This window comes from Prionailurus viverrinus, chromosome A2, assembly GCF_022837055.1.
Source record: "Prionailurus viverrinus isolate Anna chromosome A2, UM_Priviv_1.0, whole genome shotgun sequence".
Lineage (NCBI taxonomy): Eukaryota > Metazoa > Chordata > Mammalia > Carnivora > Felidae > Prionailurus > Prionailurus viverrinus.
This window is the reverse complement of record NC_062562.1, coordinates 61,116,518-61,134,085: the sequence shown is the minus strand read 5'-3', so window position 1 is coordinate 61,134,085 and position 17,568 is coordinate 61,116,518. Positions and strand designations below refer to the sequence as shown.

The 17,568-nt window shown below is 45.0% G+C and overlaps 1 protein-coding gene across 2 annotated transcripts in view; it reads right to left on the bottom strand.

Moving 5' to 3' along the window:
* Positions 1-9,838, bottom strand: part of OGDH (oxoglutarate dehydrogenase) — a 66,427-nt gene extending 56,589 nt beyond the window's left edge. For both annotated transcript variants that reach the window (XM_047848789.1, XM_047848788.1), the window contains exon 1: positions 9,720-9,838. The gene's annotated coding sequence lies outside the window, so the exon portion shown is untranslated. The remainder of the gene's footprint in view (positions 1-9,719) is intronic.
* Positions 9,839-17,568: the final 7,730 nt, after the last annotated feature.

Genomic DNA, 17,568 nt, shown 5'->3' with positions numbered 1-17,568 from the left:
TATGACTAAAGAATTACGACTAACCGGCAGGAAAAAGACCAACTCATCTCTCTTAAAAACCAAGTTCCCAAGGTGCAAGGTTCCCAGATTACCATGGAGTGGGCAACTGACCAGGTTGCTGGGAGAGACTTCCACCTCCGAGGTCAGAACCCCCACCAGGTTTCGGGGCGCCTTCACCCAGACTGCCACTGTGTGGTGCTCTGGGGTGCGGCCAAGCAGGCATCCTTCAATGACCAGAGTATAAATGATTAAGTATTTATTAAAGCAAGGCTATTTGTCAATATTTATTAAACATTTTAAAGGCACATAAAGGACTTGTTTCTCACTAAATGCAGCTAAAGAAATAAGACGTTACACTTAAACCCAACAAAACAGGAGTGGAAAGGGATCTGGGGGCTCGAAAAGATACAGCATCAAGTCCTCAACTTTCTTTCTGCCTCACGTATCCCAGACTAGGTGCTGAAGAAGCTGGCAATCCAGAAATGCTGACCGATAGAAACAGAAGCCCCTGCTCTCTCTGATCAAAGGACAGACATTTCTAGACAATAACTGCTCTACTGAAGCCTGCAGCTAACCCCACAGAAAACACTGTGGCCCACCACTACCCCAACTGATGGTGTCAGAGAAGATCCGGGGCTCCCATCCCCACCGGATGACCCCCAGCAGGTCCATGGAGGCGAGGAAGGGGCCTGCAGTCCACCTGTGCCCTCAGCAACAGGGCAGCACCCCTCCTTTCCCACGCAGGGTTGAATCACAAAGGCCTACTGGGGAACGTTCACCCACACAGCAATAACAAGGAGTCCCTCCCTGCAGACACCAAGGAGGCTGGGTGGGGAGCCTGGATTCCACCCTTGCCCAGCAGTAATGAGGCAGCACCCACTGACGCCCAACAGTGTCAGCAGAAGCCTGTGTTCAGACATTTAAGATCCAGAGTCTCACATACAGAACACCCAAAATGTCCAAAATTTAACCAAAGATCACTCATTACATCAAAAAGCAGGGTGATCTCAACCAAAACAAAAAAGAACAATCTATAGACACCAAGAAGACAGACCTGTTAGAAATATCTGGCAAAGACTTTAAAGGAGCCCAGCCTCAAAACACTTCCTTGAGCAACTATGAACAAGTTCGAAAACAAGTAAAAAAAAAAAAAAAAAAAAAAAAAAAAAAAATTAAAAGCCTCAACAAAGAAAGAGAAGAGATAAAGAAGAACCAAATGGAAAATCAGAACTCAAAAATAACCAAAATAAAAAAATCTGATGGGTTAAATTGCAGAATGAAAGGGACAGAAGAAACTCAGAGAACGTGAAGAAAGAACAAAAAAAAGTACTCAGGTTGAACAGTAAATACAGACTGAAAGAAAAATGAACAGCATCTCAGTGACATGTAGGACTATCATACAAGATTTAATGATGAATGTGAATGCCATCATATCAATGATGACATGAAAATGTCATCAGAATCTCAAGAGAAAAAGAAAAAGGGAGGGGTGGAAGGAGTATTCAAAGAAATAATGGCAAAAATTTCTCAAATTTGGCAAAAGACAACCACCTAAAGATTTGAGAAGCTGGGTGAACCCCAAAAAGAATAAACCCAAAGAAATCCACTGTAAGACACACTATAATCAAACTTGATTAAAAAAAATTTTTTTAGTGTTTATTTTTGACAGAGAGAGAGAGAGAGAGAGAGAGACAGAGACAGAGACAGAGCATGAATGGGGGAGGGGCAGAGAGAGAGGGAGACACAGAATCTGAAGCGGGCTCCAGGCTCTGAGCTGTCAGCACAGAGCCCGACGTGGGGCTTGAACTCACAGACTGCGAGATCATGACCTGAGCCGAAGTCAGACGCTCAACCGACTGAGCCACCCAGTCGCCCCCCCAAAATTTTTTAATGTTTATTCTTGAAAGAGAGAGGGAGAGAGAGAGAGAGAGGGGGAGGCAGAGAGAGAGACACAGAATCAGAAGCAGGCTCCAGGCTGAGCTGTCAGTACAGAGCCTGACATGAGGCTCGAACTCACTAACTGTGAGATTATGACCTGAGCTGAAGTTGGACGCTTAACCCAGGTGCCCCCCTAATCAAACTTGAAAACTACAAACAATTTGAACAGCGTATTTCTCACCAGAAACTATGGAGGCCAAGAGAAAGTGGCACAATTCGTTTTAAGTGCTGAAGGAAAATCATTGTCAACCCAGAATTCTATGTCCAGTGAGAATATTCTTCAGGAATGAAAAGGGAATCAAGACATTCTCAGATGATGAAAAACTAAGAGACGATAGGCAGACCTACCTAAGTGAATGGCTAAATGAAATTCTCTAAACAGAAATGAAATGATAAAATGAGGAATCCTCCTTTAACAAGACTATCTAACATCTAAGTGGTTAGGTCAGCTGACCAGAGCCTCATGCCTGCTTTTTTATCCAATCTTAAAATCTCCACCTTTTAATTACCTAATGAATCATGTTTTAGAACATTTACATTTGATGTGATTTTTGTTATGGTTTAGGTTAAATCTATCATCTTGTTTTTTGTTTTTTATTTGTTCTATTTGTTCTCGTTTTCTTTTTCTGTTTTCTTTTGTGTTAAGTATGTTTTATCGTTCCATTTTATCTCTCTTGTTGGCTTAGTGTATCTCTTTGCCTGTCAGTGATTGCTAGTGCAGTATCCTAAACTACACATACACATCAGTACAGATGTACAGAAAGATCTACACCATACTATATAAAAAAAAAAAAAGAATCCTCCAACATCATGAAATAACAAAGAAAAACATATGGGTAAATATAATTTCTTTCTCCTCTTGAATCTTCTAATTCTGTACAATGGATGAAGCAAAAATTGCAATATGTCTGATGTGATTCTAAACATACGTAGAGGTAATACTTGAGACAATTTTAAATGAGGGAGGGCAAAGAAATGTAAATGGAGGCACGCTTTCTACACTTCACTCAAACTGATAAAATGGTAACACCAACAGACTGTGATAAATTGTGTACATATAACACCGTGCCAATCACTAAGAAGGCCATATAAAGAGACATTCTCAAAATCAGCGTTTATAAGTAAAAGTAGAATTTTGACATGTGTTCAAATAATCTGCAAGAAGTCAGGAAAAAGAAAGCAGAGAAACAAAAAATAAAGAAGATTAAAAAAATGACAGGCTCGGGGCACCTGGGTGGCTCAGTTGGTTGAGCGTCCTACTTGGCCTCAGGTCATGACCTCACAGTCTGTGAGTTCAAGCCCCGTCTCGGGCTCTGTGCTGACAGCTCAGAGCCTAGAGCCCGCTTCAGATTATGTGTCTCCCTCTCTCTCTGCCCCTTCCCCACTCATGCTCTCTCTCTCTGTCAAAAATAAATAAACATTAAAAAAAAAATGACAAGCTCAACTCCTAATATACCAACAATTACATAAAACCATCTAATTACAGCAATTAGAAGACACTGATTGGCAAAGTGAATAAAACAGGATCCACCTATATGCATGTCTACAAGAAACTCAACTCAAACAAAATTATATAGAATAATTGAAAGCAAAGAGATGAAAAATTACGTATCATGCAAATGTTAATCAAAGGAAAGCAGAAGTGCTATGTTGTCAAAGCAGACATCAGAGCCAAGAAAATCTGGAGACAGAGACATTATACGATGATAACAGGTCAATCTACTAAGAAGATACTGCATGCATCAAACAACGTAAGGGTAAAATATGTGAATCAAACTACTAAAAAGATGACAAACCCACAATTATAATTGGAGACTTCCAACTTCCAATGCCCTCTTTCAATAAGAGGTAGAACAGCTAGACATTAGATCACAAGTATATAGAGGAATTTGGCAGAAGTACAAACTACCACAATTAACCCAATATAAAATGATTTTACAACCTCACAACTATTGAAGAAATGTAATGTATAATTAAAAATCTTAAAAAAGTAATTTTCTGGCCTAGATGGTTTCACTGGGGAATCCTACAAAATGTTCAGAGATTAATTAATTCCAATCCTACACAATCTCCTCCAGAAAATATGAGAAACCAATTCATTTTATGAAACTGATATTTCCCTGAAACCAAACCCAAAGACAGTACAAAAAAAAAAAAATGCTTCAAAGTAATATTCCTCATGAATACAGATGAAAAAGAAAATCCTTAACAAAATTCAGCAAATAGAATCAAGGAATGTATAAACACAATTATACTCCATGACCTGGTGGGGCTCATTCCAGGAATGTAAGGTTGGTTCCATATTCAGAAAAACAACATAATCTATCATACTGACAAGCTAGAAAAGAAAAATCACAGGAGGGGCACCTGAGGGGCTCAGTCGGTTAAGCGTCCAACTCCGGTTCAGGGTCATGATCTCACAGTTTGTGGGTTTGAGCCCCACGTCAGGCTCTGTGCTGACAGCTTGGAGCCTGGAGCCTACTTCAGATTCTGTGTCTCCCTCTCTCCCTGCCCTTTCCCCATTCACACTCTGTCTCTCTCTCAAAAATAAAATAAACATTAAAAATTTTTTAAATCACGTGATCATAATAGACGCAGATAAAACATTTCACAAAATTCAACAGCTACTTATGATAAAAACCCTCAGAACGGTAGCAGAAGGGAATGTCAATTTGATATAGCACATCCACAAAAGTCTACAACTGACATTATACCTAACAGTGAAAGACTGAATACTTCTTTCTAAAGTTTTTTTTTAACGTTTATTTATTTTTTTGAGAAGAGACAGAGCATGAGCAGGGGAGGAGAAAGAGGGAGACAAAGAATCTGAAACAGGCTCCAGGCTCCAATCTGTCAGCACAGAGCCCGACGCGGGGCTCAAACTCACGGACCGCGAGATCATGACCTGAGTCGAAGTCAGATGCTTAACCGACTGAGCCACCCAGGAGCCCCTCTGAATACTTCTTTCTAAAACCGGGAGCAACACCGGCGAGGACGTCTATGCTTATGCCTGCTACTCAGCACAGTACTGAGAACGGCAGCCAGAACAAAAACGCAAAACAAGAAACTAAAAAGCATACAGATTAGAGATTAGGGAAGAATACTACATCTGTTTGCATATGGACATGGTTGTCTTGATATAAAATTTCCAGGAATCTACAAGATCACAGAACCAACAAGTGAATTTGACAGGATCATAAAATACTAGACGAACATACAAAAATCATTAACATTTCTATATGCTCTTAACACAAGAAAACCAAAACTTTTAAAAAAAGAAATATTAGGGGTGCCTGGGTGGCTCTATCAGTTTAGCATCCAAGTCTTGATTTTGGCTCAGGTTGTGGGATCGAGTCCCTCATCAGGCTCCAGGCTGAGCATGGAGCCTGAGATTCTTTCTCTCTCCTCCTCTGTCCCTCTCCCCCAATTCATATGCACGTGTTCTCTCTCTAAAGAAAAAAAATAAATAAAATGTTAGAAAGGATTATTTAGTGTAAGTCTAACAAAGCAGGTGCAGGACCTGTATGCTGAACACTACAAAACACTGATGAAAGAAATAAAAAAATCTAAATAAATGGAAAGACACACTGTTCATAGATGGGAACAATGAACATGGGAAAGATTTTGATCATCTCCAAACTGATATATAGACACAACACAATTCCTATCAAAATCCCAATCCACCTAATTTCAAGATTTATTATACAGCTACAGTAATCATAAACCATGAGGTATCGATGGACCAAAAGTCCAATGGGACAGAACAGAGAACTCTGAAACAGACCCACATAAACACAACAAATTTCTGACAGAAATGCCAAAGCAATTCAACAGAAGAAGTCTTTTCAACAAACGGTATTGGTTGGCAACCAATGAATGGTATTCACAGGCAACCAACCCCACCTGAAAAATAAAACAAAAAAACACCTCAAACTAGACTTCACACCTTATATGGAAATTAATTCAAAATGAATCAGAGATTTAAATGCACAAAACTATGGAACTTACAGAAAAGTACCTAAGAGAAACCCTTCAGGAACTAGAGCTAAGCAGAGTCCTTAATTTTGACACCAAAAGCAGGATCCATAAAATGCAAAATTGATAAACTGGACTGCATCAAAATGAAAAACTTTTCCTCTGCAAAAGATCCTGTTAAGAAAATAAAAAGATAAGCTACAGATTAGGAGAAAAATATCTGCAAATCACGTGTCTAACAAAGGACTGGAGTATATAAGGAATTCTCAAAACTCAACATTACAAAAAAAAAATCTATCATAAAATGGGTAAAAGACCCCAAAAAAAGGCATAACTCAAGAAGATATACGGACGGCAAGGAAGCACATGGGAAAATGTATGACGTCACTAACCATCAGGGAAATGTAAATTAGAACCTCAATGACACATTACTACACGTCTATTAAAATGGCTAAAATAAAAAAACAGTATCATCCTGAAGTGCTGGCAAGGATGTGGAAAAAGTCGATCTCAAATACACTACTAGTGGGAAGGTAAAATGGTATAGCCACTTTGGAAAAACTTGGCTATTTCTTAAAACAGTAAAAACGCAAACACTCTATGTCCTAGTAATTGCACTCCTAGGCATTTGTCCCAGAGAAACAAAAACTTATGTTCACATGAACACTTGCGTATGAATGTTTATGGCAGCCGTATTCATAACTGCCAGAGAATGGAAACAACTCAGACGTCCTTTATTGCATGAGTCAACTGTGGTACATCCACAGCCTGAAAGGAACTACCGATCCAGGCAACAAGCTGCATGCACCTGCAGAGAATCATGAGTAGGAAAAAATCAATCCCAAAAGGCTACATACTGTGATTCTCTTTACATAACATGCTTTGTTTGCCAAAATCATAGAAATGGAGAGATTAGTAGTTGCCAGGAGCTAAGGACACAGAGGCAGGAGGGAACAGGTGTGGCTGTAAGAAGGCAACAGGAGGGACCCTTGTGACTACGGAAATAGTCCATATCTTCACTGTTATCCGTGCCATTATCTGGCTGTGATATCATACTATAGTTGTTGCAAAATGTTATCACTCTAAGAACGGGATAAAGGAACACTGGGATCTCTCTGTACTATCTGTTGTAACTGCATGTAATATGTTTATGTGTACAATTCTCAAAACATATCTCAATAATTATACGGTTATCCCCAAATAAAAAACTATCTACAAATTTAAAAGGTAGACGGTACATTTTTTTTTTTAATGGGGCAGTGAGACCAGTTAAAAGTAGATCTGATATGCACATAAGCACAGATACATGAACATATGATATACATATGATATGCATCTAATAAATATGGCAAATATTTGCCATTTAATAAACTGTGCACATTTTTAAATTTTTTTTTTAAACGTTTATTTATTTTTGAGACAGAGACAGAGCATGAACGGGGGAGGGTCAGAGAGAGAGGGAGACACAGAATCGGAAGCAGGCTCCAGGCTCTGGGCCATCATCAGCCCAGAGCCCGACGCGGGGCTCGAACTCACGGAACGTGAGATCGTGACCTGAGCTGAAGTCGGACGCTTAACCGACTGAGCCACCCAGGCGCCCCTTAAACTGTGCAAATTTAAATGAAACCAACAGAAATTCATGTTTCTGAAACTAGTTTTGTTTTTTTTTTTAATTTACTAATTTTGAGAGAGAAAGTGTGCACACATGGGGGAAGAGCAGAGAGAGAACCCTAAGCAGCCTCCATGCCGTCAGTGCAGAATCTGACCTGGGGCTGGATCCCATGACTGTGAGATCACAATGTGGGCTGAAATCAAGAGTCAGATGCTTAACTAATTGAGCCACCCAGGTACCCCTGAAATTAGGTTTTAAAAGTAACTGAACTGTGATGGTTGCAAAACTGTGAATACACTACAAATTGTTTAGTCATATACTTTAAATGAGTGAATTGCACGGTGCGTGTGAACTGTGTCTCCATAGAGGTGTGTGTAAAAGAAAAAACTGAAATGTGGAAAGCACTCTTAATCATCAGGAAACTCTGATCTTTCTCCAACGTTCCACGATCCTCAGCTAATTGGCAAAGCTAAAATAGTATTGCATGTTCTCATATGAAGTGTGTCCTCACAAAAACACCGGTTTGACTATTGTAGCTCCCGCCACTGTGCAAACAAGGTTTCATTCCAGGCCACTTGTCCTGAAGCTGCTCAGAGCTGTCAGCCTGGCAGCAAGCGTCCAGTCCCTGCTTCACAGGACAGGACTGCAGAACGAGGCACGGAGGAGCATCAGGACAGACATCACACCTCTCCCTCCCATGCTGCAAGTTTTCTACTACATTCTGGTACAGCTTACACTTCTGTCAGGCAGCTTCTCAAAGGGGAGGCGGCACAGGACTAGCATGCTGCTCCAAGAAATGTGCATCACCTCAACACGGGCTATCAAACCTCCTGAAGAAGGATGAATACCAAGGGGTGCAGCAAGGAGATTCGCAGGGAACAGAATGGATGTGGTGGGGTGGTGATGCTGGGAGGTGTCACCCTGAGAGCACAGGGAGAAGGAGGGGTATTATGGAGTAATGAGTACAGGGTGTGCTGTAGGGTGATCTCCCCAGGGTGTTACCTTAGTTAGGAGTGCAGGGAGAAGGATGGGTGTGGTGGGTGGGGTGCTAAGGACAGAGGGGTACTGAGTACACGGGTGTTGAAGGCAGAGGAGTACTGAGTACTGAGTACACTGATCTCTCCAGGGTGTTACCTTAGGAGTGCAGGGAGGATGGGTGTGGCAGTGTGCTGAGGATGGAGGAGTACTGACTACACAGGGAGCTGAAGAAATTAAGGACTCAAGGGTGTCAACCCAGGAGCACAGGGAGAAAAATGGGTGTGGTGAGGTACTGCATAGGGCAAGTACTGAGTACAGGGTGCTTCAGGGTGCTCTGCTCGACTCTCACCCCAGGGGCTCAGGGAAGATAGGTGAGACAGGGTACTGAGTACACAGGGTGCTGCAAACATCAAATATGCTCAGAGATCTCCTCAGGAGTGCAAAGACAATGGGTTTGGCGGGGTACTGAGCACATAGGGTGCTGGTCCACTCGAGGACATCATCCTAGCCGTGCAAGGAAGATGGGTGTGGTGGGGTACTAAAATGGGTCCTGAATATACAGGGTGCCGGGGGAAGTCTGCTCAAGGGCGTCTCCCCAGGAACAGGGGAGGATGGGTGTGGCGGGGTACTGAGTCCGGAGGAGGCGTACTGAGCACGAGGGGGGCTGAGCAGGGTAAACACACTCTAGGGCGTCTCCCCAGCGGCGCCCGCAGCCAGAACAGAGGCGGACCCCGCACAGGCTCTGGCGTGGAGCACGGGCCCGGCGCCCTCAAGCCGTCCCGTCAAGGGCGCGCCACCCTTCCGTCCGCGCAGAGGACAGAGACGGGAGACTCCCTCGTGACGCCTCCTCGACCTTGGGGGTCACCCCGGCCTGGCGCCCGTTCCCTCACATCCGCCGCGCGTCCCGCCCCCCCGCCCGCCTCAGCCAATCGCGCGTCGCTCCGCGCCCCCCGCGACGCCCGCGCGCGCCCGCACCCGCCAATCTCTGCCTGTCAGGCGGCGCTCGCCGCGCCAATGGCTGTCACGCCCGTCCGTCAGGTCCCGTCCCGCCCACCTCCCTCCGTCAGCCCTGCTCCATCCGGCTTCACTCCCTGTCACCGCAGCGCCAGTGACAACGAGGACGCGGCGCCCTCGCCCTCTGCTGCAACCCCCGCCTCCTACCCAAGGGCGCGGGTCTTCACGCACCGGGCCAGGCCCGGGGGCAGCGCGCGCTTACCTGTCCTCTGCTCAGCTCCACCCGAATGAGGCGCCGACACCCCACTCCGGGGCACCAAACTCTTGACCCCGCCCCTGCGTGTTGCGTCAGCACGCAGCTCCGCCCCTGGAGGAGAAGGCCCACCCCTGCAGCCTGGGCGTCATAGAGCCGCGCCGGCGTTGCTGCAGCGCGTGCCAGTGGCTTGTGGTGGGCGGGGCGGGTTCGGGTGCTGCTGAGCGCTGGGTTTTGCGCGTGCCCAGTAGTGTCGCCGGCAGTGGGCTCCCCGCTTGGGTTGGCGTGGTCGGAGCGGAAGGAGACGGTTGGACGGCAGGCCTCGGAGGGTCGCATGTGGATGTTGAGGCCGTCGTGAACGTGAAGGCTTCTCGCAGGGGCGGCGGGGCGCTGGACTCTGCTCTGCGCCCCCACAGAAGCCTTCCGCGGGGTCGTCGTCCTGGCAAGACAGGAAAAGTGCGTGCCCCTTCTCCCGAGCTGGAAGTCGTGCAGGGCTCCTCCTCGGAGGCCGCGGGCCGGGGACGTTGCCCGTTCTCGGAGCGGGGTCCCGCGGACCTACAGTACTGCTGAAGTGTGGCAGGGCGTGCAGACCCCCGGCTGGGAAGGTCAGCCCCTCGCAGCTCAGCGCGCTGACCACTGCCAACGGGAAGCCTCTCCCGGGCACGGGTCTGCACGTCCCTCCCCCACCCCCCTGTCCCCGTGTCCACAGGTCGCGGACCTTAGGCCCAACACTTTTGGAGGGCAGAAATAGAGAGCTAGAGTATAAACGGCTTTGACCATAGCCCTGTGCAGTACGTTACGTCCCCATCGCTCCGTTAGCTTATAACCGAAAGTCTAGGTCTCCTAATCCCCTTCACCTGTGCCTGCTCCCCCCCCCCCCCCCCCCCCCCCCCCCCCCCCCCCGCCTACACGGCTGGTAGCCAACAGCACCTTTCCTGTGCCTCGGTGATGTTGCATATCTTTTCAAGTGCCTGTTGGCTGGTTTTAGCTTTTATGTTTAGGTGGTTTATCCATTTTGAGTTAATTTTTGTGTTTGGTGTGTGGTAGGGGTCCAGCTTCTTATGAACTCAGGCTGTTCCAGCACCGGCTGTTGAAAAGAGGATTCTTTTCCGTTGAATGGACTTGGCACCCTTTTTGAAAATAAGTTGGCCATATAAGTTGGGTTTGTTTCTGGACTCTTCAGTTCTATTCCGTGGGTCTGTCTTTATGCCACGGCCATGTTGTTTTGATTATTGTAGCTTTGTAGTATTAGACTCCTTAAGTGTGAGTTCTCCAACTTTTTCCACTTTTTCAAGATTGTTTTGGCTATTTGGGACCCCTTCTAATTCCATATAAATTTAAGGATTTTCTACTTCTGCAAAAAAAAAAAAAAACAAAAACAAAAAACCCCAAAACTTGGAATTTTGATAGGGACTGTGCTGAATTGGTGGACCACTTTGGGTAGTACTGAGATCCTAACTCGATTAAGTCTTGCAGTCCATGGGCTCTTGCCATTTAATTTCCTTTAGCTGTATTTTTAGTTTTCTTCTTAAAAAATTTTGTTAAATGTTTGTTTATTTTTGAGAGAGAGAGAGAGCGTGAGCAGGGGAGGAACAGAGAGGAAGACAAAGAATCTGAAGAAGGCTCCAGGCTCCAAGCTGTCAGCACAGAGTGAACTCACTAACCCTGAGATCATGATCTGAGCTGAAGTTGGGGGGTTAGCCGACTGAGCCACCCAGGTGCCCCTATTTTAAGTTTTCGTCTGCAAGCCTTTTTTACCTTGGTTATTTCTAGTGTGTGTGTTTTTGGATGCATTTGTAGGTGGACTTGCCATCTTAGCCCTCTTTCCTGGTTGTTCATTACTGGCATGTTGATTTTTGTGTACTGATACTGTGGCCTGCAGCTTCACTGAATTCATTATTAGCTCTGGTAACTTTCTCCTGGATTCTTTGGGATTTTTTTCATACATAGGATCATGTCATCTGTGAACATACGTTTTCTTCCTTTCCAGCTTGCATGCCTTATGTTTCTTGTCTGATTGATCTGGCTGGAACACCCAGTACAATCTTGAATAGCAGCAGTGAAAGTGGGAATCCTTGCCTTGTTCTTGATCTTAGGGGGAGAGGTTTAAGTCTGTCATCATTGAAAATGGTGTTTGCTGAGGGATTTCTGCAGATGTCCTTTATCATGTTGAGGAAGTTCCTTTCTATTCCTAGTTCTGAGTGTTTTTGATAATGAAAGGGTGTTTGATTTTGTTAAATGCCTTTTCTGCATCAGTGGAGGCAATCATGTGTTTTTCTCCCTTTCATTTTATTACTGTGATTTATTACATTGGTTTTCTTATGTTGAACCACCCTCACATGCATGGGATAAATCCTACTTAGTCGTGATGTATAATCCTCTTAATATGTTGCATTTGCTAGTATTTTGTTGAAGTGTTTTCATTTATATTCCTAAGTGAAGTCGGTCTAATTTTCTATTATTGTGGTATTTTCTCTGTTTCAGTGTAATGCTGGCCTCATGGAATGAGTTAGGAAGTGTTCCCTCCTCAGTTTGTTGGGAGAGTTTAAGTAGGATTGGTGATAATTCTCTAAATATTTGGTAGAATTCAGCAGTGAGGCCAACTGGTCCTGGGCTTCTTCTTAATCTTGTGTGTTTCTAGGAGTTTCCTCTAAATCACCTTACTTGGTGTGACGTTGTTCAGTATTCTCTCCTTTTTATTTCTGAAAAGTCCTTGGAAATGTCTCTGCTTCCCGTTTCTGATTTTAGTGACTGAGGTCTTCTTTCTTTTTCTTTGTCAGTCTAACTAAAGGTTTGTCAATTTTGTTGATCTTTTCAAAGAACCGGCTTTTGCTTGCATTGACTATTGTTTTTCTATTCTCTGTTTTATTTATCTCTATTTATTATTATTATTTTTTAATTTTTTTTCAATGTTTTTTATTTATTTTTGGGACAGAGAGAGACAGAGCATGAACGGGGGGAGGGGCAGAGAGAGAGGGAGACACAGAATCGGAAACAGGCTCCAGGCTCTGAGCCAGCAGCCCAGAGCCCGACGCAGGGCTCCAACTCACGGACCGCGAGATCGTGACCTGGCTGAAGTCAGACGCTTAAGCGACTGCGCCACCCAGGCGCCCCTATTTATCTCTATTTAAATTTTTATTCTTTTTGCTAGCTTTGGGTTTAGTGTTTTTTGTTTTTTTGTTTTTCCTTCTTTAGTTTCTCAGCGTTAGCTTAGGCTCTTGATTTGATGTCTTTAGTTTTAGTTTTTTTTAATGTTTATTTATTTTTGAGGGGGGGGCAGGGGATCTGAAGCAGGCCCTGTGCTGACAGCCAAGAGCTTGATGCACTCAAGAGCTGTGAGGTCATGACCTGAGCCAAAGTGGGACGCTTAACCGACTGAGCCACCCAGGTGCCCCGCTTTGGTTTTAATGTAGACATTTACAGCTATAAATTTTTCCTCTGTGCACTGCCTTCACTGCATCCTCTGGCCTCTGCTCAGTGTGCTTTCTTATAAAGTATACTTCTGGCAGTCGTTCAACAGGTGTTTATACCAGTCTGGCCCTAGGTTCTGGGCATAAGAGGTGAACTCAGGAGAAAGGCAGGAACTGTGTTGTCACAGAGCTGACATTCTAGGACAAACCAACAAGCTAGCGATTGACAGCAGCTTAAGTCCATCAAATGGATTGAGGGTGGTGGTAGCTGCAGTTTAGTTTTTAAATTCTATTGTATTATATAGGGGACGTACTCCTATGGTTCAGAAATGAGTAAGATATTAAAAGGTCCAGTTTGCAAAGTCTCTCTTGCACCCTGTCACCATCCACTTCAATGCCTGCTGACCTGCCAGATCCCATCCCTGCCAGGGGTAGCTCTGTATTTGTTGGATTTATCATCTTGGGGTAGACACCAGAGGTGGAGGGAATCCAGGGGCTCGGGGAGTGGCCATTCAGCAACCAGGAAAGTATTTCTATATTTTGACCTGTACATCCATACCAGTGTGTATTGGCTGAATACTCGTGTTACTCTAAGTGACTACTAATGCTGGAATCTTCTATGGAGTCTTCCAGTGTTTTCTAGCCACTCCCTACTCTCTTTGGCACCTTGCTTTCCTAACTTATGAATACATCACAGGTGTCTTTCTGTATCAGCTCATAGAGCACATCCTCGCTTTGCCAGTTGCAAAACTGTGAAGCGTGGTTTTGGTGGGGATGGCGCATCTCTGTTCCATGTGGCATTGGCCAGGGCAGCCGCCCTGGGACGGGAGTATCCCAACACGGCGTCCTCCCAGTGACTGGTGGCTGCTTTGGGTGCGCTGAGCCTCATGCCTCCTGGGTTCCCAGGGAGGGGAAGCAGGAGCCGCAAGGCCTCTGAGGAGGGCTCAGGCCCAGGGCCCACACAGCTTCCCTGCACTGCTGCACGCACTGAGTCTTCAGGACAAGCCACCGGCCAGTGGAGGTCCCTGTGGGCGGAGACGCACTCCACCTCTTCACAGGCAGAGCGGTGTGCAGACACGGGGGTGGGGGGTGGCGGGGAGGTTGGCACAGGTCACGGCAGATATGCTAGCACACGGGTTCCATGACGGCTTACACACCTTCTGTCATTGTGCATCTCTAGTTCTCTCCTTTCAGTAGTTTTCAAGTACGACCCCCGCCCCACATTTCTATCTCCTCTTGACTTCGGTTGTTGGAAGGTAGACACCACTCGCTCCAGCTTCTGAACTTCCTTATTGTTTCCTCACACTGCCCTTGAACTCTTGAGTTTCCTGTGAACTGGAAGATAGGACAGAAGACCTGATTTAGATGAACCATTACTTACAACAACATTCTGATCCTTTGATCCATTGATGAGCCTGTGTTTGGCAGTGATCATTTGCTGCCTGGACAGGATGAAAATCTTAAAATAGGAATTAGATCAAGGTATTCTTCACTCAGAATCCCCTACAGGCTCTTGGTTCTTGTTTGCCAAAGTCTTTAAAGTGGCCTGACAGGCCCACCTGATTCTCCCACCCCCAGTTATGACCTCATTTTCTCATACCTCATCCCCCACACCTAATCCTGCCACACTGGCCCCCTTAACCTTCTCACACCCCACACCAGCCTTGGGGCTCTTGCTCTTTCTTCAGGTATCCATGTGACCTGCCCCCGAGGGCCTCTCTCACATGGCGCCTTCTTGGTGATCCTTCTTTGCCCACTCCATTGTACCCCACCCTGCCTCTAACCAGACACCTTCTACGTTGGTCTCCTGTGGCTGCCATAACCAGTCACCACAAACATGGTGGTTTAAAACAACAGAAATTGGGGCGCCTGGATGGCACAGTGGGTTAAGCGTTCAATTTTTGATTTTGGCTCAGGTCCTGACCTCGCAGTTCGTGGGTTCCAGCCCTGCATTGAGCTCTGTGCTGACAATGCAGGTCCTCCTTGGGATTCTCTCTCTCCCTCTCTCTTTGCCCCTCCCCTGCTCATGTTCTCTCTCTCTCTCTCTCTCTCAAAAAAACAAAAGATAAATGAATGAATGAAGCAAACTGGAAACTTACTCTCACAATTCCAGAGAGCAGAAGTCCAAAATCAAGATGTCAGCTGAGTTGTGCTCCCTCCAGAGGCTTTAGGACAGATTTTCTTGTTTCTCCCTCAGTTTCTGGTGGCTCCAGCCATTCCTTGGCTTATGGCCACACCCCTGCGGCGTCTGCCTTTGTGATCACACGTCTGCTTCCTTTTCTCTGTGTAGCTCTCTCTTTTTAAGTGTGCAGTTCAGTGACATAGTGTTGTCAAACCATTCTCCAAAACTTTTCATCTTGCAAATCAGAATCTGTCCATCAGACAACTCCCCATCCTCCCCTGCCCCCAGCCCCAGCACCCAGCATTCTTCTCTGTCTCTACTAATTTGACTACTTTAGATAGCCTATTGTAAGTGGAATCATACAGCATCCATCTTTTGTGACAGGCTTACCTAACATAACGTCCTTAAGGTTCACCCATGTGGTAACATTGAAGAATTCCCTTCCTTTTTAAGGCTGAATGATATTTCATGGTGTGTGTATACCATGTTTTCTCTCTCATCTGCTTGTCCGTTGATGGACTTTTGGGTCGCCTCTACTATTGGCCACTGTGAGCAGTGCTGCTGTGAGCCTGGGCGTGCCCAGTGCCTTTCCAAGATCCTGCCTTCATCACGTTTAGAGATCTACCCAGCAGGGGGATTGTTGGGTCATTGGGCAGTTCTGGTTTTAATTTCTTGAGGTACCTGGATATTATTTTCCATAGTGGTTGTACCATTCACAAAGCCACACAGAGCTCACAGGGGCTCTGATTTCTTCACATCCTCACCAACATTTATTTTGTTTTATAGCAGCCTTCCTACGGGTATGCGGGTATCTCTGTATCTTTTATAAAGACACTTGTCATTGGACTTAGGGCCCACATGAATAAGCATCAAGATCCTTAAGTACATTTGGAAAGACTCCCCAAGTAAGGTCACATTCATAGCTTCCAGGGATTCAAACACAGATGACATTCAGCCCCTGCATTCCTTAACAGCTTCCCTCCTTTATTTTTCCCCTTGACACTGACCTCCAGCTGACAGGCTATATGTTATTTATTGAAGGGCAATAATCGAAATAAATCCACAAGGACAAGGATTTTTGTTTTCACCGTTGTGTCCCCAGGGGTTAGAATAGTGTGTCTCCAGGGGTGCCTGGGTGGCTCAGTGAGTGAAGCGTCCAACTTCAGCTCAGGTCATGATCTCATGGTTCATGGGTTTGAGCCCCACATTGGGCTCTGTGATGAAGCTCAGAGCCTGGAGTCTGCTTGGTATTCTGTGTCTCCCTCTCTGCCCTTCCCCAGCTCACACTGTCTCTCTCTCAAAAATAAACATAAAATTAAAAAAAAAAAAAAAAAAGGTAAGTGCGTCTGGCACAATTAGCTGCTCTTAGATATTGGTTGAGTGAGGGGGTAGCTAGTTTAGGTAAATGTTGGCAGAAATTGCCACACCACCTTTGAGGAGAAGTTTTTGGGCCTGGGGATTTAGATTTAGATTACCTAACTTAGATTTTCTCCTGTGGGTAATGCTGTCTCTTTAAGATTACCCGTTACTTAGGACAAAGTTTAGGGTTTGTCTTTATGAAAAGAAAGCCCACAAGGGGTACCTGGGAGGCTCAATCCATTAAGCATCTGACTGTTGATTTCAGCTCAGGTCACGATTTCACGGTTCAGTTCATGAACTTGAGCCCCACATTAGGCTCTGCGCTGACAGGGAGGAGTCTGGGATTCTCTCCCTCTCTCTGCTCCTCCCTTGTGTGAGCATGTGTGCGCTCTCTCAAAATAAACTTTAAAAAATGCACAAAATTATAAATGTAAATTCCATTTCTCACTCAAAATCAAAAGCGAGGAACCCACTTAAGACTACTAGAACTGTGTTAAAAGGGCTTAGAGAAGCTGGATGTCTTATGAGGCGATTTGAGTATCTTTCAAAAGGAGTAGTGACTGTCATGTATGCACACATTTAGTTTTACTGAAAATCCTCCCAGGTTCTGGATTTAATGGTTTATAGGATGTAGCAGTGACAGACGCATGTCAAATGACATGTGTAGATGCAACCAGCCAAATCCACGATGTCCAACGATGCAGGTGCTTTAGTACATAAATGGCACCATCATCAACAGCAGAGACGGGAGGGGAGTTGTTACATATTAAAACAGATTATCATGAATGCAGTGGGTTTACCTTGTTTGGATCCTGATTAAACAATCTCAAGTTTTCTGAGACAATGGGGAAACTTATCATATGCCAAGTATTAGAGGGCATTAAAGAATTGTGTTTAGTTTTGTAAAGTCCTTGTCAGAGACACACCCTGAAGTACTGATGGGTGAAATAGATGTGATGTCTGGAAA